Consider the following 27,923-nt stretch of genomic DNA (forward strand, 5'->3'; position numbering starts at 1 on the left):
CAGGCCCCGTTTTGTGTGTACACGAAAGTTATAAATGATGATTAACGATCCGAGCATGACGTCATGTGTAACCCCAAAATGAGGCGCCAACATTTTAGATCCTTTTAGGTGACGTTGTTTTCTACAAGAGTAAAACAGAAATCTCCAAATATCACAAAAAATCTTAATATATGGCCCAAGGGTAGTTTTACAGTTTATTTTACTAAAATAAAATACGCTCCCTGGTTTACATTTTCTACAGTTTCAATTAGATTCACTGTCATGTGACTCAAGTGATATATATATATATATATATATATATATATATACACACACACACGCAGTAGATAAAATATACAATGATACAAGTTGTGTCATTCCCTTTAGATATTTAAGTACAGAGCATATATTCTAATTAGCTCAGAATCCCGTTTTGTTAATTATTAACGTTAACGTGAAGATTAATAATAAACATCAGGTTGTTTTCCAACGCAATGATCATTAATTCAGAATGAGCAGAACTCATCATAACTTATACAACTGCTCCTGGCAGCTATGAGCTTATTAAAGAGAAGGAAGAATAACACCCATCTATCTTAAAAATGCCCTCGAGAACTGACTGGCTCTGCTATGTCTGAATCATTATTACGCTCCATCATTTAAGCAAGGTGAGGAGTTCCCCGTCATAATGCTGGGTTTTATGAGTATGGCTAAACCTGCCAGCTTGGCAGCTGCGCTAATTTACTGCTCACATGAATGCTCCACAGTATTGATCTGTCCATTCTTTCCAGTCTCTCGTGGATTTTGGAGCCTTTACTGTGACACTTGCAAGCAAAAATCATTGAATTTGTATCTACATTTCTTAAGTTATTTTATTTTTTATTTCATTCTATTATTTTTATTATAATTTATTTATTTTATTAATTTTTTGTCTTTGTTAATGAAATGTATTGATGCCTTGATAATGACATTTACACATGACCCTTCCATTCATGTTAAGTTTAAGTGTCTGTATTGTGTTTGTTTAGAAATGGAATAAAATTATGAATCATATAAAACACATGTAAAACAAAAAAAAACAAGTATGAATGAATGAACCTTTTTGTAATCACCGTTTTATGCTAACCCTTAATAAAACACTCACTCCATTAAACTTAGGAAACTTCAAATTTTCAAATAAACGAGGACAAAATATAGCAACAGAACAGGGTTAAACTAATATCAGAAAACTAAGACACAAAAATAAACCTCAAACAGGTTCTCTTTCATAACATTCGTTTCGATGTCTCACGAATGGGATATACACCTCCGCGTCATATCTCAGAATCCTGATTGGCTGATGAAGTCCGCCGCAGGTATTCCTTCCTACTGTAGGGAAAGGAACAATGGGTTATATGAATGAGAATCTTAATTACAATTATTAATATTACTTTGATATGCAACTTCTGTGGACTAGACCTATTAGTATTGAACCAGGGAGAGAATTTGAGAAGCCAACTCTACACCTAATAAACACAGCTTTAATAATTCAAAGGAATCAAAGATTGCAATTTAACTTTTTTTTCATAATTCAATAATAAACAAAAAAATGTGGTAATTATATCATGATAAAATGCAGTTCTAAGCTAATTAAAGTTATGATTATCCGAAATAAAGTGAAATCGCTACTATAAATATGGGATAATAATGCAGAATACATATTCAAGTAAATATCATAAAAATCATAATAAAAAGCTAAAGGAAAGGACAAACAAGAATGGACAGACAGACAAACATATGATGTGTAACTGTATGTGAGACATGCTTGCAGGTATTGTGTGAATCTTGGGTAGCTGTGTCTTCCCGGAACTGCTGGACGAGGTGACGCGCTCCTGGAAGGAGCAGGAGCTCGGGACTGGGTGTTTCATCCCTAAACTGTGAGGCTATGGAGAGCCTGGGCCTGCTCCGCATGCTCTTGGTGGAACCGCTGGTCACTGCACACCTGCTCCCCCGGCCTTCTGTCTTGTGCCCACGGATAAAACTGAGAGTCAGCATCCACTATTTGCTTGTTTTATGGAAGGAGCACGCAGACACCTCCTTGTGTCCAGGCCACTTGTGCCACCGTGGGATTTGGCTGTGGTTCTGAAGAGACTTAAACGTCCTCCTTTTGAACTGATGGGTCGTGCAAACTTAAAGTTTGTTTCCCTGGCTTTAGCATCAGCGACATCCATGCACTGTCAGTGTAACCATCATGCACTCAGTTTTTCCCGGGCTATGTGAGGATGGTGCTGAAGCCCAACTCGGCATTTGTGCCTAAAGTGCTGGGCTCGAGTTCTCTTTATAGACCTCACAGCCTTCTCTGCCTCACAAGGGGAGCAGCGGCCTCATTTATTGTGTCCGGTATGCGCTGTACGCGGATATGTTCCGCTGTTCATCTTCTGGGCTTCACCCCATAAGGGAAAGCCTGTTACTAAGCAACACTTGTCACACTGGGTGGTGGAGGCGATTGCTCTGGCTTATACGAGTCAGGGTCTGCAACCGCCTGTTGGCTTGTGTGCACATTCAACTCGGCATTTGGCCACATCCTGGGCCTTGTTCAGGATATTTGTGCGGCAGCGAATTGGTCCCCGCCCCTCGCTTTTGTCTGGTTTTATCAACTGGATGTCTGGCTCCATGTGTGGCACGGGCAGTTATCCTGTCCTGATCGGTAAAGAGCTTGCCCTGCGGGCTGGTGTAGTGCTCGATTTTCTGCAATACGGTACATACCATAACCCATAGTGAGACATCGAAACGAATGTTATAAAAGAGAACTTTAGATTATTTGCAAAACCCCGGTTCTCTGAGTAATATGAGTGAGATGTCTCACCAGACAGCCTTCTTGCTGAATTAGTGAGAAGGGGTTTGTTTATTTGAATGGCGTTGTATTCCCCGCCCACTGTACTTATAGTAGGCAAGACTACCTGCGGCGGAGGAATTCATTTCACGTAAACGGAAACTCACGATGACCGACAAGGGATGGAGACTATGTTACCAATGCCTTGAACAACTTTAAATAAAATTAAAACCCATATATTATGATATGCAAGCCATATCATCAGATTATAACTGACATAAAACAAACACTCTGTCGTTCAAGAAAAAGGGATCAGAGACATTTTTAGCCACATTATGTTTTATTCAACATAATTCATATTTCTGAGTGGAAGGTGAGTGTGAGCAACCATTCTCAATGTGACTTTCTTTTAGTTTCGCTTTTGTTCCTCGTAGCCTTTTTTTCTTTTATTTACATTCAAACCTTGTGATTTTTGAGATATCAGCAGAAAATGTTTGAAATACGCGCTTAGTAGACAATTTTCGGAAATGTGTAGTTTTTTCACCACAGTAGACGTCACTAACCGTCGCGGCTATCGGATTATTACGTCACCTAGTGGAATTGTGTTTGATTGTCAAAAGAAATGTGATGCCTTTATCCTAATTCATCGCCTAACACCTTTCCTTAACCCTGTGACGTCATCCAGAAAGTAAAGTAAAAGTGGATAGGAAAGAAGATAGGAGGGACTATTCGATGCAGCCCTGGTGTCTGTCTACTTTCTACCTCCATCTAAGACAATAATAATGGTATTTGCTTAAATGCAAGCCTCCATCTAACATACATAGACCAGCTCTGGACCAGAAGTTGGTGACCAATGAACCAAAAGGCATGGGGCTTTTCATCACAGTGTGTTATTTAAAACAGTACTAATAAAGTACATAGGCCTGGTCATAAGCACATGTGGCTTGAAGTGCTGATCAGTTAAAAAATATTTTATTTATTTAGGAGAAACAAGAATTTAATACTATAATAACTAAAATATACAATAATGCAAAAAGAATCCCTAAACTCCCATAACCCCCCCCCCCCAATTCATTCACTCATTCGTCCTCAACATTTTCATTCCTTCTGTGTACTATATATCTCAATATTGGCTTTTTTTTATAACACATCTTCAGTTTTATGACATTATTACTCATTTTGATGTTTTCTTGTAAACCCTTCCACAAAGTCACCCCACAGACATTGATGCAATTACTTTTGAGAGTCATTCTTACACTGGGTTATTTTATATTTTGCTTTCCCGTCAGTTTATACCCTTCCTCTCTGACCATAAACAATTTATTTAAGTTATCAGGTAATGATTTATTTCTGGCTTTGAAAACTACTTGCACTGTTTAAATTTGACCAATCCATAAATGTTAATGCTCTCGACTATAAGAGCAGTTGATTGGTGTGGTCTCTGTAACCCACTTTATGTACAATCCTTTTTTTGTAATATACTTAATGTCTGTAGGGTGGTTTTTTAGGTGTTCCCCCACACCTCAACACAATATAGCAGGTATGGCAGTAAAAGTGAGCAATATAAAATAAATAATGCTTTTTCATTCAAAAGCTATTTGGCTCGACCCAACACTCCAACAGCTCATGCTATTTTAGCTCCAATTTGTCGTATGAGGGCTTTCCAGCAAAGTTTGTTGTCCAATATAACTCCAAGAAATTTGTATTCATAAACCCTCTCAATATCTACTTTATTAATTATCATTTTCACCTCTACGTTTATAATCCAAATTCAGAGACAAAGTTTACTCACTTTTCTCATGACCACATCCAACAGTTGCTGTAAATTCTCATCGGTAGATAAAATATTTGTGTCATCTGCAAAAACCACAAGTTTTAATTTTTCCGATACTCTGCATATGTCATATACATATAGGAAAAACAGTTTTGGACCCAACATTGAACCCTGTGGGACCCCATAAGTAAGTTTAGAATAACTTGATTTGATGTCACCGAATTGTACAAACTGTTGTCTGTTCGTGATTAGGGATGGGAATCGAAAGCCGGTTGTTTCTGAGAACTGTTTCCTAGTAATCCAATTCCTAGGAATGGTTTGTTTGCTTGTATTTCAATTCCGCTTATCGGTTTCTCTTACGTCGCAAATACGTAACTATAAACTCCTCCAGGTCCTGTTTTGTGTTTATGCTAGCACCAAGTGAAGCTCCTTTCACCATATACCGTAGTTGTTTGCTGTCTACCGCGGAGAATCCACCACCTTCCCCCGCAGCTGCGCTGTCCTCCGTGCTGTGTTTGTAGCGTCTCTGTTGCTACTCTACTCACTTCCAGGTTCTGTACACTCACGCTAAAGTTGCTTCTTGCATGGACTTTTCTTCCGAAAACAAAAAACTTCCACAACACCACCAGTTTATGTCCTCATAACAAGTAATCAGACACGGGAGACAGACAGGTACTGATCGTTGTCTTTAGTTTGCTCTTTCACATATTCACACACACAGCTGATGTCACATGTAACAACGAGGACGGCGTCTCTGAAGGTCCATTTAAAGAAATGTAAACAAAGTCTAAATTAAAGCTTTACCGTTTAAATACATAATAAGTGCAGCTGTATTTTTGGTTAATATGTTTTGTTTTGTTTTTTTCAGAATAATTATTTGTTTTATGTCTGAATTAGTTTTGGATCAAGTTGTTCAAGTTCAAAAGGAGCACTGTAAATATTCTCAATTGTTTGTAGCCAAAATGTGTCATATGTTGTAATAATAAAAATAATTTATAAATTTTATATAACGCATTTGTATATGTTTTTATCCAGTGAAAACAATCTATACCTGGTGAATTAAAAGAGAGCTGATATCCCTGCAGGAAATTAAAGAGACAAAGTTAATATAATAATAAAGAGTTAAAACAAACAAATCCATTAGTATTATTTAATTCCCTCACCCAATGAGAATTGATAAGAGAATCGGTAAGGAATCTAATCAATAAGCAGTATCAATAAAGGAATCGGAATCGCTAAATTCTTATTAATTCCCATCCCTATTCGTGATGTAGCTTTTTATCCATTTTAAAACAATCCCTCACCCCATACTGTTCCATTTTGAGTAGTATATCATGATCTATTGTATCAAAAAAAAATTTAAGTCTGAATACACCGATTGCATACTTGTCATTATCAATAGTGCTTGATCTCTTCTGTTAAATCCATTAAAGCTTGTGCTGTTCATCTACCTCTCCTAAAACCACACAGACTATCCATAAGCAATTTCTGTTAATTTAGAAAACTGTCCAGCCTTGAAACAAAGAGCTTTTCTAAAATTTTTGAAAATTGACAAAGTAATGAAACTGGCCTGTAATTGGTAAACTGGTGCTTGTCTCCGGCATTGTACAGAGTAATAACTTTTGTAACCTCCATTTTATTTGGAAATGTACCAGTTTTGAAAGACAAATTAAAAAGATATGTGAGCGGATCAATGATGCCATCCATAATGCTTTTTACCAGGGTCATATCAACATTGTTCCAGTCTTTTAAAGTCTTATTCTTACAATTTGTAATTACTGTATATCTATTATTTCTTTTTTCTCTACTGGTTTTAAGAACATTGAGTTTCCTGTGTTGTCTTCCTGTGTCTGTTTGCTGCTTCCGTCTCTTGACTGAGGAGTCTTTATTTGTCCTGCTAATTTGGGCTTAATATTTATGAAGTCATTGAACCCATCTGCCACCTGTTAAATACTGTATCCTCAATTTTTTTGTTAGTATCATGAAAAGCATCTGGATAATGTTAATGTTCAAGTTTTTTCTCATTTATTTCTTGTTATACTGGATAATATTCTCCATGTTTCCCTAATATTATTTTTGTTGTTTTCTAGTAGTTTATTATATTCCTTTTTACATTTTCTCATATATTAGTTAACTTGTTCTTATATGATTTTTTTTTCTGATTCTGTTGTTCTCAATTTTATAACATTTCTATGCAAGTTGTTCTTTTTTCCTGCATGCATTTAATAATCCTTTTGTGATCCAAGACCTTTCATTACTGCTTTAGCTTTGTATTGCTGCATGGGACAGTGTTTGTCATAAAGAGCTGTAAATACATTTATGAATGTCTCATAAGCTTGGTTGCTGTTATCATATTCATACACTTCCTTCCAATCTTTTCATAAAAGTTCATCTCTGAATGAATTTATGGTTTTCTTGGTTCTCACCCTCTTGAATCTAGTTATCTTTGTTTTTCCGTCTACAGTCTTGGTCATACATTGTTAACACCGGGAGGTGATCACTTACTGTATATCACTGTTTTCCATATTATTGGTAAGTATATTATCTATTAATGTTTTACTGTGAGATGTTATTCTAGTTGGTTTGGTAATCAATGGATACAAACTCATACTTGACATTGATACAAAAAATTCCCTTATGCTCATATGTTTTTTTGGAAAACAAAGGTCTATATTGATATCCCCACAGATGAATGTGACCTTCTGACGAGACCATACAAATATTTTTTCCACAATACTCTTAACTATGTCAACACTGAAGCCAGGTGCTCTGTATACACAACTGACCAAAATATTTTTACTGTTTTCCATGATAATTTCAATAGATATACACTCAATCAGATCATCAACAGTTGTCATATTTTCCAATACTTTATATAAAATTTTCTTGTTGATGTACAAAACAACTCCCCCGTCTCGTTTAGTCCTCTTGTTGTTTTGGTTCATTTCATACCCTTTTAACTCAAAATCCATTTGTTTGTCAGAGTCCAGCCACGTTTCTGACATGGCACATTAAATTGTTTTTTTCTTTGATATTTTGGTGGTTTGTGTATAAACTCCTATTTATGGGTATAATTGATAAACACTGACTTGTGGTAAATTTAGAGTTAAACTGTATATCTGCAGTTATTTGTTTTGTTAAAAAAGTTACTGTCAGGATCTATGTCTCGTTTAATGTTAAAAATGTAATTCATTGTTAATCACGTTAGAGTAGTACAATGTGCCCACTGTGTCTGTTCATTAACTTTTTCCAACAATGGTTTGCGGCTCAACTAGTCTGGGACACTCGGATGGACTGATCAATGGTTTGCGGCTCAACTAGTCTGGGACACTCGGATGGACTGATCAATGGTTTGCGGCTCAACTGGTCTGGGACACTCGGATGAACTGATCGTTGGTTCACGGCTCAACTTGTCTGGGACACTGATGGATTATTCTTCTATGCTATTCTGTTTGCCCTTCTGTTCACTTACCCCAATCAGTCAAAGTGGATGGCTGCCACCTCTGAACCGCGTTCCGCTGGAGATTTCTTACCATAAAAAGAGGGAGTTTTTTCTTCCCACTGTCTCTAAATGCTTGTTCATGTGGATCTTGTTGGGTTCTTTCTTTCTTACTATGAACTTTATATTTTTTCAGCGCTTTGAAATGACTTTTGTTGTATTTTGCGCTATATAAATAAAGTTGAATTGAATTGAACTTTTCCTCACTTCTAATTGTAAACTGATAGAACACCACGTTCTTGTTTTCACTGCACATTTTATTCCTCCGCCATTAACTTAATCTTCACACACACGCAGTGGGAAGTGATGCGCACAGGTCTCACAGACTCTCGTGTCATACACAAATAATACCAGAAGTTAACAATCTCCCTCTTTCTTAAAATAAAAAAAAACAAAATAAAAATAAAATATTTTGACTGATTAAAACATGCAGTCATCATAAATAAAATATTTGTCCTCGCAGCAGTCAATCACATAAATAGTAAACACAAAAAAAAATTGTATCACAGATACCTTCACAGCCACCAGACACCCTCGGCCAGTGCTTTAAGCAATATGAGGGAAAAAGCACCTTTCTTAGTCAGACAGTCAGCAAGTTGTGATTTGGCTTCTGACCAACACACCTGTTTGATATTGTTAGCCTGCAGAAACTCTTTAATGCTGCTGATTTCCAACCTGAGTCTCTTCTCTGTGACCTGTTGTGTAGATTTAAGAGCATCAAACAGTGAATGATTATCAGTAACACAGATAAGTGGAAGAGTGTTCAGATCAGCTTTACCAGTGGTGAGTTCAGAGAACAATGTAGCCAAAAACATTGCATTACGTACTTCTCACTACACGTCTGATTTTCTTAGATTGCCAAAACAGGGGAGAAAACTTTCCTGTTTTTCCCATGAGGGTGATTAAGGTCCCTCCCTGTGTACCTCCGTCCGGAAGATTGCCCAGTGAAGCATCACTGAAGACAACTAAACTCAAATCCTCACTGTTACCCAAATGTTGAAACTTATCCGTAATCCGTATCCACTTTGTTTGCTTCATGTATGGATTGACCAGTGGCATTTTTAATGTTTGATGCTAGACTACATGTGTCAAACATAACATCTGGCCTTGTTTGCTTAGCAACCCACAAAATCTGGCCTATTTTGGACCTGAGTTGTTCCGTCTCTAACTCGTTTAATGGAGCATCTCTCTGTACAGCTCGTGCTGTCTGTAAGCAAACTGGCTGCAGATTGTCAATGTAAGTATGTTGGTGCACCTGTACTGTACCACTCATAGTAGTAATGTCCATCCCAACATATGAAAAACTCTCATGTTCTTCACGACCCACATGAAAAACAGATTTGATCACAGGAATAACATTAGTCACAAAGCACTCTGAACCTGCCCAAAGAAAGTCATCAATATGGCATGCTAATACTCCTATGACCTCAGATTTTTCATTCTGCCAGTAAAATACTGCAGGATCCACTTGTGACATTGTTCCACCTGTGTTCAACATGAGTTCCTTAACTTTGTTATACCAGTAGAGAGAAGCGTTCGCCAGTCCAGACACACATTTGTTCAATTTCCACAGAACATTGTCCACGCCCGCCTCTGATGGGGGCGAATGTAAATGTCTCTCGAGAGCTCCATTCCCTACAAAAAACCAGATTTAATGTCCATGGAAATAACTTTCCATTTTCTTTGACAGATTATGGCCAACAACAGCCGAAGTGACTCTGATTCACATGTGGGAGAATCTTTTTGTAACTCGTGAATATTATATATATACTTCTTCAAAACCTCTCGCCACTAGGCGAGCTTTGGGAACAATACCATTCGGAGTGTCTTTCAGTGTACAAACCCATCTAGTGGAAACACATTTTTGACCCTTGTCTGTGACCTCTACATAAACATCATTAGTTCTCCAGTTTTCCATCTCTTGCTGTTTCGCATCATCAAAAGAGACATCTTTGGTAACGAGCACATCAGCATCTGTTTCATCACATTCAATGTGGAGGTTATCAAACTGTGACAAGTCTAGTGCTTGTAGATGTCCCTCACTGCCATCAGGTTTGAGATGTTGCACATTGTACCAGTGTTTGTACTTTTTCATCCGGTTGTATCTTTGCTCAAAGTCTATTATATAATCCGACATGGACACAGCACTGTCTCTGGATATTGCGTCAAAGTGTGAGTATGCTTCATAAGCACGGTCTTTTTCTTTCTTAAAAATACCCCGTCCAACTTAGCAAGCAATGTTTTCAAACCTTCATCTTTATGCAGGTCATCTGCGGGTATTTCCAAAGCAGTCTCTCTGGCTCTGCCTTCGAGCCCCAGCACGACCGCGAGCGCTTGCTTCTTTTTGTCCAAGTCCGTAACAAGTCTCCAAATACTGACTTCATTCTTCCAACACTCGGAAGGTCTAGCCTCATCAAGCTTCGGTGGCACTCTGTAGTTGGAAACCACCCTCTGCTACCATGTAAACACATAGAAGACCACGTTCTTGTTTTCACTGCACACTTTATTCCTCCGCCATTCACACACACGCAGCGGGAAGTGACGCGCACAGGTCTCACAGACTCTCACGTGAACACAAATAATACCGGAAGTTAACACTAATGACCAGCACTCTAGCTTCTTCGGGTGTCCCGTTCAACTTTATAAATACCTTACAGTTTGCAGTCCATGTGGATTAGATCTTCTTCTGTTTCCTCAGGAATCTGTCTTTTTTGGCAATATCTGCATTTTTTTTGGTCAAGTGTTCATTTAAATACACGTCTGTACCCTTTAGTTTCCTCCCCTGTCTCAATGGATCCATCTTATGCTTCCAACTAACAAATCATATTAATAGGGCTTTATACTTACAGAGGTTTGCAACTACCCAGAGGGACTGTCTGTCTTATGCATTTCTCTTGTTTAACGATTGACCTGTCTTTCATCAGCTTCAATTACAATGATAAAGGACTTGTTATAAGCTTTTTAAATGTTTTTTAAAAGTGTTATATTTTGTATAATTAACAAGAAATCTAACATTAGCAAAAATCATGAAAATGTGAACTTTAACACATCAGTCTCTCCCCAATAAACAATAATTCCAAATGAGAAGTGTAGAAATTTTCTCCGGCTTCCTCCTGCAATACCTATTCACGTAGCCCTGCATCTTTAGACAGTGCTCTGAGTCACAGACATATGAAATTTATTTAACCCTTCAAAAGTTCAAATACCTCTCAGTTAATTACTGTACATTTCAAATGGTACAACAATACAGTTGGGTGAAATGTATGGGCACTATTTTTTTCAAAATATCAGAATAAAATGTGCAATTCGGATCAGATCTCAATATAACTTGGTGAACTCACCTGACATAACTGACTCAAATTCCATTAAGATTGGTCAATAATAACTGAGATATGAATTTGTGAATATCTGGCAATGATGACAAAAATGGGATTTTCCAATTTTTCAAACTGATCAAGAAAAGATGTTGATCCAGATCACCTCCAGGATTCAATGGAATCTTCCATGACATAAAATCTGTCTTTGGTTAAAATTTTGTCAATATCAAAGTACTTTTGATGTAATCTTGTTAACAGATAAACAAACAAACAAACAAACGCAGGTGAAGATATTACACCCTTGGTGCATACTGTAAATCAACTGAACAAATAAAATCGGATTGCACTGTTAACCAGTGTTAGGAGTAACGTGTTAGAAAAGTAACGCGATTACAGTAATATATTACTTTTTGCTGTAACGCAGTAATCTAACTCATTACTTATAAAAAAAACAGCACCAGTAACTTAAGGAAACACCTGGACCGGTGCCACGCTAACACCAAGTTGACAGAGAAAGATGCAGGCGCGCCAAAAAGAAAGAGAGCAGAGAACAAAAGTGCGGAGAAGAGTCAGACAAACCAGCAGAAATTAAGTTTCTCTCGGTCTGCCATGCTATTTGAACCAAGAGAAGTGAGGAGACTGGTGGAGTAAGTGGTGGAGGATATGCCGCCTCTGTCAACAGTGGAACCGCCGGCTTTTAAAAATCTTGTCAGCAAAATCCCCACCAATGCCAGCAATGACAAGGTAAGCTAACGTTGTCATAGAGAGTGGTACCATACCATACACTGGGTCGTGCGGATATCTAGAGTGTTATTATTACAAACAGCAACATAACACGGGCAGTGGTTCCCAAACGGTGTGCCGCGGAACACTGGTGTTCCGTGAGGGAAGTCCAGGTGTGCATTGGGATTTTGTGACAACCATACTGTTGCGGTGATCTGCCTGACTGGGGGTTTCCACTAGACACGTCTCTGCTGCACCACGGCACCGATCCAGTTTTGCCTTACTGTCCGCCGTCCGAAAATCCCCACCGGTTGTGTTTTGAGTGCACCACGGTGCACTCCAGTTGAACGACTGTGACGTCACGAGACAGAGTAGTTCTCATGATATTTATATAATCAAGCGAGAACGCAGTTAAAGGTATGTGTTATAAACACAACAGATAAACAGGTCAGTGTTCCTAACAAAGGAATACAAGAAGGTTGGACTCTGGATTTGTCATAGCCACATTTTTTAGCAACAGCCAACAGCGAAGAGATAAAACTGCACCATTAAAACATGAACTAAATCAAAGTTGCTGCAGTTTAAAGTGCAGTTACAGTATCAGAGGAAACAATACAGTGAATGTGATTTTGTTTTTACACATTATGACGTTTTGGTGTGCAGTTATGGAATACATGTTTAATTTCCTTTTTAGCTTCATTTGCTCTGTGCTGATTGATGCCTCGTGCTCCGGTGTCCACCAGAAATAGAAGCCCTGCGTATATCTGGTGGAGGGCACCGGACTGCCGCAGCTGGGAAGGAGCTGACACGCACCGCAGCGGAACCGGCGGAATTTAACACACAGACTAAAGTGGAAACCTATCAGCTCCGGTGGCACAGTGGTGATGTAACGCAGCGGAGCCGCATCCAGTAGAAATGAGAGGCGAGTGCTCCGAGTGCAGGGTGTGCAGTGACATTTTTGGGGGGCGCACCTCGCAACGTCCCGTAACCGTCAAGCATAAAGACTTTAATGCTGCGTTCACACTGGATGTGTCACGTCATTCATTAGCCACTAATCACATCAGCTTTTTTCACTGGTGGTCCATGTTTGTGAGAGGAGAAAAAGGAGCGCAGCTCCTCGCTTCAGCAGGCAGTGAAACTCACCAAGTTGGGTGTGTCGGTGGTGGGCGGGGCTTCGCTTTAGACGTGCGTATGATGCGAATGGGGACATTTTTTGATCCTGCGGACTTTGCGGTACGTTTCATACGGCAGATGAGTCCGGTGAGCGCAATCGCACTGATGACAAAGTCACTCTATAAATGACCTTTGCCTGTGCACAACGGAGCTGAGAACACCTGAAACGTGCACTGCACAATACGCATGGAAAAAGGACTGAAACCAATAGAAGGGCCACTGGTTAGCTCATAATGACTGGACTGCTAAAATGTGATCTCATTATTGTAGAATTAATTTGCTGAGTTAACTAAGTTGCTTATATGAGAAGAGGAAAATAGTTTAACATTTGCTTAAAACCTTGTTTATGTATTTAAGGGCTGAAATAAGTTAGTATTTAAATTATAGCAAATTTCTCTTGAAAATATTTATATATGAAATATAGTATAATATAAAAAGTACAATATAAAAGATATTGTACATGATATGAGTGATAACATGTGTTATAAAGGCTATTTTGCACAATAGGTGTGCCTTCAGATTTTCTCTTGTTCTTTGGTGTCCCTTGGACACAAAAAGTTTGGGAACCACGGCAGTGGGGTATAAAGTATTCTGGCACCGTGCCAGAGATGGCTGAGAATGAGGCTCATAGAGATCAGATTCCCGCTTTTAAATGTGGGGTGTAGAGGTTTTTGGTTTAGAAGTGATTTTTGTAGACATTCACCGTAGAAATGCGGCTAGCTGGCAGCTAAAAACAATAGCAGAGCTGACAGGAGTAGCCGTCATCAATTTGATTGGTGGTCATGTTGTCTCGTTACTAGTTGGTAATGCGCACTCATAAAATAGTGTTATACTTTGACTTGTCACCATGTTAGCAGCAGTAAAAAAAACAGCGCACTAAAAAAAGAATAAAAGAATAGAAACAAAAAGAAAGAACATATGCGTCATGTCATAAGCTATAGGTTACATTATACTTACTTCTGCAGTTATTTTGGTGAAAGTAACTCAAAAGTAGTGTAATGCATTAGAATTCAGAGACAGTAATATTGTAATGTAACTAATTACTTTTAAATGACAGTAACTACTAATATGTTGTGTATTACATTGCTGTTAACTAAGCTCGAATGGCATATCTGACAATCCGGGTGTTCTAGGCATCTGTGAGTATAGATTGTGTGAACTGTGCAGGGCGTTAACATACCTTTACGGCAATAGGAAACTTGATAAGTATGAAGGGGGTATGGAAAACAATTCAGTGGGATAAAGAGGTGGATGAATATGTGATAAAGTGAAGGCTTCATCACTTGCCAAGTCTGAGTGTCAGTCTTTGTCATGTTGAGTCTTTAAAATCCTTTCCCTCTGCATTATTCAGCTGTAAATTATACAGCCTGGCTGAACTAATCCGAGACCCTTGAGATCAACCTCAATGTGTCAAAGTAATAAAATCCCGACACTCCTACCAGCACACACAACCGAGAGACAAAAACAAAGTACTCTGTTGAATATGGTTTCTAATAGGAGTGTAACAGTACACATAAGTCACAGTTCGGTATGTACGATACGGGGGTCACGGTATCGTACAACGGGGAAAGAGTAACAAAAACTCAATTATGCATAAGACTAGCATTTTTAATTTAATCTGAGCAGATACCAACTGACTGCAAAAATTAAAACATTACCTCTTATAAAAGTATCATTCATTCTGTTAAATGTAGCAATGTAGTCCGGTAGCAACTGACAGACAACTTTAGTAACTTCATTATAAGGAAACCAACCCTTGCACAGTAAAATGTATAAAGGGACAAATCCTAACATAGCAGTATTTCTATACTATCCCTGGTACAAGTCAAACAAAACAATTCAAATTCAAATTCAAAACTGAAGATCTGTTGAAATTACTACAAACTGAATAATGAGTGTTTTAATTACTTCAGCCTAGGGCTAATACAAAAATAAAAAGCAATACAGAATTGAATAGCATCTCCTGTGCAACCTTGTTAATGATATGCACACGGGATGGGACACTGTAGTTTGACTCCAGCACTTTAAACAATATTTGAAGCCAGACTCCTCTACTACAGTATATCGGTGCAAAGATGAGATATGTACATTTAGGTCCTTAAATATTTGGACAGAGATGACATTTTTCTAATTTTGGTTCTGTACATTACAACAACCAATTTTAAACGAAACAATACAAATGCAGGCAAAGTGCAGACTTTCAGCTTTAATTCAGTGAGTTGAACAAAAACATTGAATGAAAAACGTGAAGAACTAAAGCATTTTTAAACACAATCCCTTTATTTCAGGGGCTAAAAAATAATGGGACAAATTAAATAACTGAAAATGAAATATTCTTTTTTTCCTAAGACTTAATAATGCATTAGATTTATATAGCGCCTTTTTTTGGTTAATCAAAGCGCTTTACATGGCATTATTCTTTCACTCCACACTTAGTGTTAGTAAGTAAGTAAGTAATTTATTTATAAAGCTCTTTTTGCAGATAAAATCACAAAGTGCTGTACAGAGTTGTAGTAAAAATACAAGTGCAACATCATAATAGAATAATAAAACATGGGTGCATAAACATCTTAAAAGCAGAAACATTAAAGGATAATTAAAATTTAAAATCCAGTTAACTAAAAGCTTTTCTGAAAAGTGAAGTCTTCAACATCTTCTTAGAACGCTGCTATTGTAGCCACAGCTGCCCTAGGGCAGACTGACAGAAAGAAGCGAGGCTGCCATAGTGCGCCATCAGAACCTCCGACCACCACCAACACTCTCGCACACACCACATTTATACTAGGCAATGTGGGTGAAGTGACTTGCCCGAGGACAATGGCCATGGTTACATGGCCATTGTTAGTTATTCCAAAATAAATCTTTCGGAATTAAAGTGTTCTGCTTCGTGTTTACATGTAAATAGTAACTCCCGAATTGAGGTTTACATGGAAAACTGGTTTTTATTCAATTCCGCTTTAGGTTTGGGGGTTGGGAAGGCTCCGATTGGACAGGAGGAGAACATGACGTATCACGTCTATCGGGAAAAACACACAACACACCTGTTATTGTCGGCTGTAACACAGAAGACCACACAAGAGAACTCTTTTCACTTTTATTTTGATTGCAGCTTTGAAGCAGCAGCAGCTGGACAATAACATACGGTTTTAGTTTGGACCGCAGAGCAGGAGGGGAGATAGGAATTAATCACCGGTAAATAAAGCCCAGTAAAACTCTGGAAAACAATCATCAGAAATAAATAGTTGCTCCATAAAGATAGTAGCTCTAACAACTGGTACAATGATAAACTTGGTGATATTACAGCCTGTGAATGCAGTACGGGGCCACATTTAGTACGGGTCGTAGTGTCAGCCGTCCAGTGAAGCCTATTTGTTTACCGCGTTTACTGAGGTCCGTGTGCGTTTAATAAGTCTGTGTGTGTCCGTGTGAAAGTCTGCATGTTTATGCTTCCGTCCATCCACTCTTTTCATTATATCCATGTATTTTAAGGCTCTTATTAAATAGTGTCGGCTGGAGTGCGGTAAATCGTGCATGTGCAGAACGACCGGAATTAACTGAAAGGGGAAATAAGTGTTTAAAAGAAGGAGGATTTATCTCATTTGGAATTAAAATAGAATAAACCTGCCACCTAATTCAGATTTCAGTTGAATTCTGAATTAAATTAGCATTAGGATTTAAGTGTTTACAAGGTCAGTTTAAAGAGGAGTTAACTTTTATTCTGCTTTAAAGAGAAAGTAAAGCTCCCATGTAAACATGGCCAAGGACAGATACCACTAGAGAAACTGCCCCCCACTATGGCACCTGGAATTCTCATTGGTCACTGATCCAACTACTAATCAAGCCCAGCCTGCTTTGCTTCAAAGATCTGCTGAGATCGGGCAATGACAGCCAGGTATTGCCACGTGGTCGAATGCCCTTTGCTGGAAATAACTGCCTGAAGTTTTGAACTAATGAACCTCACCAAGTGCAAAGTTTCCTCTTTTTTAATGCTTTGCCAGGCCTTTGCTGTGGTGGCGTTCAGTATCATTTGTTCATAGGTCTTTCTGAAGTTTACTGTAGTTTTTAACAGGTGAAATTGGGTTAAGATTAGGTATTGAATTGGACATTCAAGAATGTTCCACTTCTTTGCTTTTAATAAACTCCTAGGTTGCTTTGGCTTTATATTTTGGGTCATTGTCTATCTGTATTAAAAAACACCACCCAATCAACTCGGTTGCATTTGGCTGGATTTGAGCAAACAGTATGTCTCTGAAGACCTCAGAACTAATGGCTGCTTCTGCCTTCTATTCTTGTGGCTTATGAGTTGCTTGCATCTTGCAATTACCCTCTATTTATCATCATGCAGTCTCCTCTTTGTGGTAGACTTGTATATTGATATGCCTGCTTCCTGGAGAGTGTTGTTGACTTGGTTTGCTGTTGTTAAGGGGTTTCTCTTCACCATGGAAATTATTCTGCAATCATCCACCACTGTTGTCCTCCAGAGATGTCCAGTGCGTTGCCGAAATTACCAGTGCTTTTTCTTTTTCAAAATGTACCAAACTGTAGATCTTGCCACTACTAGTCTTGTAGCAATTTCTCTGGTGGTTTTTTTTTTTTATCTTCACAGCAAAATCTTCCAAATGCAAGCACTACAGCTCAAATCAACTCCAGGCCTCTGTTTATTCGATAATGAACAAAAGAATTGCTCACACCTACCATGAAATAGCCTTCGAGTCAATTGACCAAATACTTTTTGTCCCTTTAAAAAGAGGGTGGCACATTTTAAGGAGCTGAAACTCCTACACACTCGTACCAGTCATGGACGATGTTGAGATGATGCTGTTTATGTGTTAGCATGTTTGCTGTGTTTTCAGCGATAAACCCCACCTCCGCAAAACCTTGCCAGCAGAGATCCTTAGAAGGTCCACCACTCTCCTGCCAATGGCGTTCTAAACATTGGACTTTAAGCAAAGTACCTCCCCACTGTTCCTCCAGACTCTGGAACCATGCTTTTCAAATAACATCCAAAATCCCACAGTCAGTGATGATTTTGGCTCACAAGTCATCTGCTGGTGTTGGTCCATTTTGGTTTCGAAAGTCGACAGTCAATGCACCCATCTACCAGGACATTTTAGAGCACGTCATGCTTCTTTATGCTGACAAGCTTTATGGAGAAGCCGATTTCAGTTTGCAGCATGACTTGGCACCTGCACACACTGCCAAAAGTACCAAAAGCTGGTTCAATGACCATTGTGTAACTGTGCTTAATTTACCAGCGAACTGACCTGTACCCCAAAGTGAGTCTATGGGCTACTGTCAAGAGAAGATGAGAGACACCAGACCCAACAATGCAGATGGCCCTAAGGCCGCAATCAAAGAAACCGCAGCTTCCATTACACCGCGCAGTAACACAGGCTGATCGCCTCCATGCCACATTGAGTAATTCATGCAAATGTATTACTATGAACCAAGTATTGAGTTCATAGAAATGATCATTCTTTTCAGAAGCCTGACATTTCTGTTTAAAATATCCTTTTTAGTTGATGTTATGTAATATTCAGATTTTCTGAGACTGAATTTAGGATTTGAATTATCTGTAAGCCTTAATCATCAAAATTTCAAAAAAAAAAAAAAAGCTTGAAATATTTACTCTATGTTAAGCCTATGTCATGGGTTTCACTTTCTGAAATGAGTGACAAAAATATTTTACTTTTTCATTATATTGTCATATTACCTGCAGTGTAAGAATTCACATAAATGTGATGGTAATTGTAAATGTTATAAAGTAATAAGAGCCATACACACTACTGTATATGTGTACATGTTCATGGTATGTACTTGTTTTAAGTGGCGTTCAACATACAGTGTATTTTAACAAGTGCACTGGTTATAGCAAGTAAACATATTCTGTTTATTTGTGCATCATAGTGTGTGCCAGTTAATATAGTGTCTATGTGTTTGTGTACAGCATAGATGTTGATAAATACTTTAATAAACTAGGGGTTATTGTGTTATTTTATATTGCATTTCTTTATTTGCTGCAGGATTTGGTTTTAATGGTGTTTTACAGTCCATTTACTGATGTTTTATCATCAAAATTAATGCTGGCCATGCAATTGTCAGTTAATCTTCTAGGTATAATAGGTATACAAATAAATATGATAAACAACATCATTAGCGTTATTTGTATGCTGCTATCACCTTCCTACCTATTGGTTGACCAATCCAATAAGATTATTTAATGAGGTATGAGTATGAACCGATTAAAGATCCTAGTGATCACTGAGATATACTGTAAGTATTGTGCATTCCAGTTCTACTTCCTAATCTTTTTTATTATGGTTCTTAAACCAAGGTTCTTAGGCTCTCACATATTGTCAAATGACAGAGAGCTAAGAGAAAAGGGCATACTGGTTATACAGGCCGCATTAAAGCCAAAAGGTCACAGCACGTTCTCACAGTAAAAAAAAAAAAAAAACACCTCTCCTTAGACACACCTTAAATCTAGCTCTGGACTTTCAATCTTTACCATGGTAACTGCAAATAAGCTTTGTACAATGGTAAAAACTCAGACGCCCAACCACATAGGTAGAGTTGGAATAGAACATGTGAGTTTTTCTACCTTCACCAGAATGCTATAATTTCTGAGATTACAGTCAATGAAAAACAGGATGATATGAACAAGAAGAAAGGAAGGAGGAGTATTCAGAAGATAAGGCAAAAAAGCTTCAGAGTTAAAACAACTACTGCATTGTTCCATCATGTGTAGTCTAACAACAGCTCATTGTGTCTAGTGTATTACAATGTGTCACAATTTAGATTTTAGAGCTATCAAGACATCATAAGCCCACCACATCCTCCCACTCCAGTAAGCGCCAACCGGGGCTCCGCCCTAAACCACGTCCCCACAAACTTGAACTCCTTTCTGATATATGAATAACAAATCTCTCTAAAGCAAATCAAATAATTGCATGTTCAACGAAAACACATCAACCCCTGCATCACTTTCTAGGACCCTCAGATGCTTGATATTTCCAGGAACGGTGTCACGTGATGAGTGTGCATGCAGGAAACTGGATGGACAGAGATATAAAGGTATCTTTGAGTTTCCATCAAAGTCCGCAAAAGACCCCCCAAAAAAAACATTAAAATGATGACACCACAAATCCTATCTAAATAATTAGCTGTTAATGGTCACAAAAAATAAGGCGATAAATAACTACCTAAATCATGTAAGCTACAAGCTTTGTTTTCCATAGCAACCCCTGTAGTAACCAGGAAGTGCGTAGTCAGTCCGTGAATTTAGCAGAGAAACAGAATGTTTGTCAAAAGCAAAAATGTATACTATGAAACTAAAGTGAACATTTTTCCATCATAAATGTTATCAAAATGAAGCAAAAGCCACAAGGTTTGTTATCCATAGCAACCCCTGTAGTAACCAGGAAGTGCGTAGTTTTTCCACATATGTAAACGAAACCTTAACATATATTTAAAAAAAAAAGACAAAATTAACTTAATGGAATTATTACATGGTTGACTTTCCGCGTTTTGGCTGGGAAACAAAAAAAAAAACTAAAGATCATATAGATTAACCAAATGGATACTATGAAAATACAGTGTATATAATAATTTTAATGATAATATTAATATGTGAATGAACAGTGGTTAAATCAATTTCTATCCAGTTTGTCATGTAAGCTGTTTTCCCCAAAAACATTATTTACATTCCATCATTTTTAGCTTTTAAATACATGAACAATACTGTAGGCTGTTAAAATATATTCAAATGCAAAGAATACAATTGAAAAATAATGGTAGTAATAGATTAATAAATTACACAAATAGTCCATAGATCAATTTCCATCGGCTTGTTGTCCATAGCATCCACAGCTGTAACCATAGTAACAAGAGAAAAGCAGATAGAATGTCCATCGAAATGAACAAACTACAGATTGTGTACAGAAACTGACTGGATACTATGAAAATAAAGTGTATATTTGTCACTAGAAATGTTATCAAAACAAAGATAAAGCCAAAAGCTATGTTAAAACAGCACTACCTGAATCTTGAACCATGACAGAGGGGCATGGTTGAATTTGAACCGTAAATCCTGCTCCCCACTCTGATAATCCCTCCCAGTCTCCTCCTCTGGAAGTGCAAGAAGTCACGCACGAACGCTGAACGTAACGTGTCTTTCTTTTCTTCCTTTGATTTTCTCCTTTTGGGTTGTTTAGCAGTATATGCAGTAACAGCAAGCGCAGGTACAGCGATCTTTCAGGGTGTTTGTTCGGCAGCCATGCTTTACTTAAACGGGACATATCATGGTTTTAAATCCTTCCTTTTTACATATAAATCATACAGTTGTGGTCTCTATAAAGCGGAACTGCAATGCTTGGGTCTGAATTCCTCATTATTATAGCTCCACAGGCCCCTTTTCTACCCCTTTTCTGATGTGCTTCTGAGAGCAACTCGTTTTGGTGCAGTCTCTTTAAATGCAAATGAGACACTCCATACCCCGCCCCCTCTTCAGGTGACACTCGGTTCAACTCCACCCTGCTCGGCCATTTTTGTAGTTTGATAGAAGAGATACGGCTATGTAGCGGCGCATAAACTTTTTATTCAGAGGTTATTTACAAAATGTCAACAATGGAATACTTGTCCATCCAGCTTTACATGTTCGAGCCAGAGTCGGACCCAGCGGAGCGAGATGAAAAGGAAGATGATGAACCTGCAGAACCCTAACAAGTGAGCTAACACAAGCACCGAGCTTACGCTAGCGCCAAGCTAACGTCACGAAATGCATTTTAATACAGTCTTTTCAAAGACAAAAACGGCAAAATGAAATGACTAATGAAAACTTTAGACTTAAATTAAATCACGTAGGCCATATCATCAAGGATCTAAAACAAGCACACAGCATTAACATATGAAGTCTAAAGACGGTGCAACTGCTAATGCTAACAAAACTGACAGGGACGTCTTATCATCACAGTTTTTAGCGTTATTTACAGCTTACCGAAGTGCTCTGTTCATCGTCTCCAAAGATAGAAGGAATTGAACCCTCAATCAGACAAAGTCTTAAGGCATATCCTTCTTTATACTGGCGGAGGTTGCTGAAGCAGTCATCCTTGAAGTGCTTCGCGCACACAAAAATGACCTTACCCACAGATGTGGGTACATTTCCGTGAAAAATAAAACTCAACCAGGCACTTTGAAAAGGTTCTGATGCTGGGAGACGGTATAATGTAGCGTGTGGGTTACTACATCCAACAACCGAACATTTTGACTTATCCTCTCGTAACTTCGGCATCCTTGAGCTTGGACTACAAAATAAAAGCGAGAAATAAAAATGGCGGATTGCTCGAAGTGTTGGACCTGGAGTTGATGTACTAATTTGGCAGTTCCGCTGCAAATACTGTGATGTAATAGTTCAAAAAACGTAATAGAGAATAGAAAAATCGAGACAGATTGAAAAATATGAGCAAAACAGAATATAAAGATATCTACGGAGCACCTGAAGAGACTAATTTGATTTTTTCTGTACTTCTAAGCACTCTAAATATACAACAAAATGCATTTAAGGGCTAAAAAAGTGGATTTAGCATATGTCCTCTTTAAAACAAGTTTGCATAGTGCACGCACTGCACTCCATATCGCGGCAGCCAATGAGGAGGCTCCTTCGTGGGCTCTGCTCACCCCTCCTTTCTCTAAATCCTGTGATTGGAGCTGGAGGGGGTGACCACCAAGATTTTGTCTTCCAGGGTTTTATTAACTAAAATACTTAATTTTAAGGCACAGACAGCACGCAGACGTACATTTTTTTCAGAAATGATTACTTTTACGATATACCATATGATGCTAATAAGTCTTTTTTTTTTAATTAAAGAATATAATTTTAATACCCCAGCTTTAAAACAGCAGTTTTCAGTGAGAATAGAAGGCATGTCCACCATATTTTTACTTCCTGTAAAAAAGTTGACAGTCACGTGACCTGAAGTAAGCGCTATAGAAATGAAAGGGGAGATGAGAAGTTGTAATCTCACAATTTAAGGGGTCGATATTGTAGACTTACCACATTTTACACGTTTTGGGGTGAAACTGGGTCGTCACACAGCACAAAAAAAATGTTGTGCTGCTCAGCACGAATAAACATTGTGCCCCGCAGCAAATAAAATATGTGGACATTGTGTTGCCATGCACAGAAAATGTATCAAAGTTGATTTTGTGTCATTGTCACAAACTTTGTGAGACTTGACTGGAGGGACACCATCCCATCACTTTTCTAATTTTATTAGACAATGGCATATTCTCACCAAAGCTGCTAGTGAGTCTGTTTAATGCTAATTAATCAAATTGTCTCACCAACAACAGTTGAATTTTCCTTAGACTTGCATGTTTCTCCCCAGAATTTCTTACATTCCTACGGCTAATCGGAAAACACGTGATTGGTTACTGCAGTCTCGTCTAAAATATAAATGTTCATGGGCCTCCCCCGAACCCATGCTGCCTTGCTCCTGTGTGTGAGCCAGGGATCAGCTTTTTAATCACTCTCTGGTCCTCATCATGAATAGGATCAATAAAAGCTCAAGGATTGGGGAATGAACAGCTCATACCATTGAATAAACTCCGTGGGCCTTATTTAGGCAGCGTATTTGACTTGGCACAGTTTAAAAATCTAAATTCATAATGAGCAATAATTCTCGCTAATGACCGAAAAACCCTTACTATGCCTTTATTCCTAAGATTACTCCTTACACCACCAGTGTTACCATGACAGTGGGTATTTATAATAGTCTTTTTTAAGCACAGTTCATAAAATGCCGTAAAGCATTTTTCTTTACACTCAAGATTCTAAAGAACTGTTGCTTCTACCTCTAACTGCTGCTTCATAAACAGATATATACAGGTACACTCCTACATCTCCAGCAGCAGGATGTAGATTTTTAATGTGAATCAAATAATTTCATTTTCATTGTCTTTTTTTATATTATCAGTATATTTATGGGGAACATAAGCTTAATGGACAAAAAATATATAATAACTATGTTTAAAGTGTTACTGTTTTCTGAGGCTCCACCATTTCAAGTCGATTTTGACGAGGGTCTCATTCTAAGTGAGGAAAGCTCACAAATGTTGAGGAAACAGCACATGATGAACACTGCAACAAAGGTGGGGGCATTGGATTTCTTTAAACTGCAAAGTTTTGCATTTGTGTCATTTCCCTGAAAAGTAAAGTCCTGTGACTGACGGATATTGACAAATATGTGTGTAAGAAATGTATAACATGCTGGGAAATATATTCACAATGTATCATGATTATTTCATCCAGAATATTTTTTTATTTCATTTTTTACAGTCTGCATATCCTAGGTTAATACTACATGTAGTTTACTTTCATATGCAGTTTAAATGAATGTCAGAGGGTCATTCCATGTAATTTCAACAAAAGGCTCAAGCTCTTTGGTCTCAAAATTTTTTTACTAGGGCCTTGACAACGCGTCGACGTCACCAAAAAATACATCGACGCAAAATATGCGCGCTGATGCATCATCGACCAAAACAAAGATGGCGGCGCCGGAGAATAACTAACGAAGGCACGCGTTGGTCAAAGGTAGCTGTTCCCTGTAACCCTCGTCCTTCATCTCGGGTGTGACTGGACTGCAATGTTAAGGAATTCATGTTTTTTCTTCCATTTTAGATATGTAAATAATGTATAAATTACTTTTAGTCAATTAATGGGGATATAATCACTAGATTAACCGTTTAAAAAATATCCCAGCCCTAATTTTTTACCAATTGTTCCGTGATTATTCAAGGCATACTATACATTTTTAGTTTGAGTGAATGAACACTTTTTGATATATGGCCAATTTAGTGATGGGGGTATTTGTCGATTATCGTGGACCCTTATTTTTCTTCCGTTTTCAGATTCTAACATCTCAGAAACTACACCGTATGGGAAGCTAAAATTAGGTTTAATAACACAACTCCGCCTATTCTCTTAAAATATACAAAATATCTGCTATACATCCAATCTGGTGGACATGCCAGCCCCTCAAATTTGGAAAAAAATTCGTTGGGGTTTCGGGCTCAAACATGTTTGGGCCTTCAGTAAACAACTTTGCATATGCCTCAGTTCCCTGTAATTTGATCAGCTTTGAGCTATGTACATAGACTGTTCTAATCATTAATGATTAGTCACATGTATGCATTGGTTCTTCATAACTGCATGTGGGAATGTAAGAAACAAATCTGATTTCTGTTTTAATTTATTGGATAAGATTACTCTTTCTTGGGATATAAAACCATTTTTCTTTATGCGACTTTTTCATTTTTATTTTGAACTCCAACTTTGGGTTATTCGCCACACACAAATATTGAAAATCTTTTACATGAGGCCATTAGCTTGCCTCTGTGTCTTATAATCATTCGTTGTTTACTAGTATTTTTATTAGTAATCTAAGAGAGTAGGTGGAACTGTATTACTAAACCAATTTTCAGTTTCCTATGGAGTATAGTTCCTGGGATATTAGAAGCTGAATATGGGAGAAAAATAAGGACGCAAGAAAATCAACATACTTCCCTCACTAAATTGGCCATATCTCAAAAAGTGTTCATCCGATCAAACTAAAAATTTACAGTGTCCATTTAATAATCACGGAACAATTGGTACAAATTTCAGAACTTTTTGAAACTGAAGTGTGTGGGATGTACCGAACATTTATTGTAATGATATGGAATGACCCCAGACCAACTGACTTGTGTTGGAACTATGATTCATATTGTTATGAAAAGGTTAGGATTTATCTTTCAATAAAATAGTATTGCGACAAAAAGATGTCATCCAACTCTAATAGACATATATTTACATATAACAAATAATATGCTAGATTGTTTTTTGTTGTTGTTTTTATTTTTTTTTCTAAAAAAATATGTTTAATAGGACCTAAAACTCATAAGGAAATATTTGAACAAATTGGTTCAGAAAACAAGTGGTTGAACTCGGATATTTCTAACGCCACAATATTTACAATCTTGTTTTTTTTAAATACTGGTATTTTGGTAATAAGATCTTGTAAAGGGGAAAAACAAAGTCGAACAGAAGCTGCAGCCACAAAGTTAAAGATGGTTTACCAGAGTACCAGATGTAGGCAGGAGTGTCCATCAGAGAAGCCAGTGATGGGGATGATCGCCTCCGGAGGCTGCAGACACTTTGTTCCTCAGCTATGACTCATCCTGCTACCGCCACTGGACACCGCTAACACCGCGGAAACACACCAACAAACAGCCGTACAAGTCCGAGGACTCCCCGCAGCACCAGTTCGCCACTTACCTTCCTTCGACGTTACAGAAACAAAGTCAGATCTCTCTGTCAGCTGTCTGCTGCTGCTTCCTGGACGCTGGGTTAACCTCCTGCTCCGAGACCACGCATCGCTCCCACAGTCCCGACCAGGCTTGGAATTATCCGCGCAGCGCAGAGACCCCTGGACCGGCGTGGAGCTCAGTACACCGGCCGCTCGGAATGACAGGCGGAGAATAAGAAGCGATGAGCCGCTGGTGTGAAGCTGGGAGAATCCGACGAGTGTGATGGATGCAGCTGGGTTTCCTCAAGGGGTGGAGGACTGACGCCTTCACGGACCTCTCAATAACTCGGATTTTTTTGGACTTCATGTTTTTAATGCAAGTCTTTTTTTTTTTTCTTCTTCTTTTTTTTCCCAGAGGTTGTAAAATTTAGTTGTGAAAAAAACAAAAAAAACAGTTGTACTACAATGTTTGATTTTAGTGGGTTTAAACAGGAATTGTGAGGCAAAAAATACAGTAAAATAAATAATCGTGTTGTTTTGTGAGACAACTAAAGAAAACATTTACTTAGCTGTTGCCTCGTGTGTTTGTGCGCGCGCATCTTCAAATATATAAGACGACAGCCTTTCATTTCAGGGGTTTTTTATTTTTTATTTTAGGTAAACCACTCTTCCAATATAATGTTTTTTTTGCTGTACATTAGAATTGATTTCACTTTTTAAAATGTTTTATTTGTATTACTTTTTTAACCTAATTCTTAAAGTTGAACAGTGTCATAATAAAAAGTGTACACATGAGAACATAAAATAATAATAACATCCAATGTAATTCTTGTAAAATATATATGTATGTCATTTGTCACATTTATTTATGTTTTATATATTTATTGTTGGTTTGTTTTAAGTTGAACGTGTGTAAATTGAAGAGTTAAAATGTTTAGCAGGATGTGAAGGCATCACTCAGTAATCCATACATTCAGGGTCCTAATACGTTTGGATCTTGATCTCTAACATTCAACAAATGAAACATGTTTTATTGTTTTAGAGGATTATTTTTATTTATTTATTTATTTATTTTTAAGTGTATTAAGGGTGTTTCCAGCATTTGTGCAGCCAGTGCCCTGCAGCAATTGGTATATTTTCTCTGATAAACTGTGGCAAGAACATTTGACTTGCATAGAAACAGTGAAGGAAAGCAAAGATGACAGCATGAGCAACATGATCCATAGGTAAATCTCTGAAGACCTTTTCAGTGGAACAGGTTGCTAGGAAACAGTTTCATTTGCTGTCACTGCTTGTTGGTTACAAACAGTGGAACAGGACCAACCTTGGACCAGTTTTGATGGATTGTGTAGTGTGACGCATG

At 38.0% G+C, this 27,923-nt stretch overlaps 1 protein-coding gene across 4 annotated transcripts in view; it reads right to left on the reverse strand.

The window, feature by feature from the left end:
* Positions 1-26,883, reverse strand: part of rab27b (RAB27B, member RAS oncogene family) — a 106,053-nt gene extending 79,170 nt beyond the window's left edge. For 3 of the 4 annotated variants that reach the window (XM_028463026.1, XM_028463025.1, XM_028463027.1), the window contains exon 1: positions 26,590-26,883. The gene's annotated coding sequence lies outside the window, so the exon portion shown is untranslated. Of the gene's footprint in view, positions 1-26,390; positions 26,541-26,589 lie in introns of those variants that run through there. The other variant, XM_028463029.1, reaches the window with a different exon arrangement.
* Between the last annotated feature and the right edge of the window lie 1,040 nt (positions 26,884-27,923).

Source organism: Gouania willdenowi, chromosome 12, assembly GCF_900634775.1.
Source record: "Gouania willdenowi chromosome 12, fGouWil2.1, whole genome shotgun sequence".
In the NCBI taxonomy this organism is placed as follows: Eukaryota; Metazoa; Chordata; class Actinopteri; order Blenniiformes; family Gobiesocidae; genus Gouania; species Gouania willdenowi.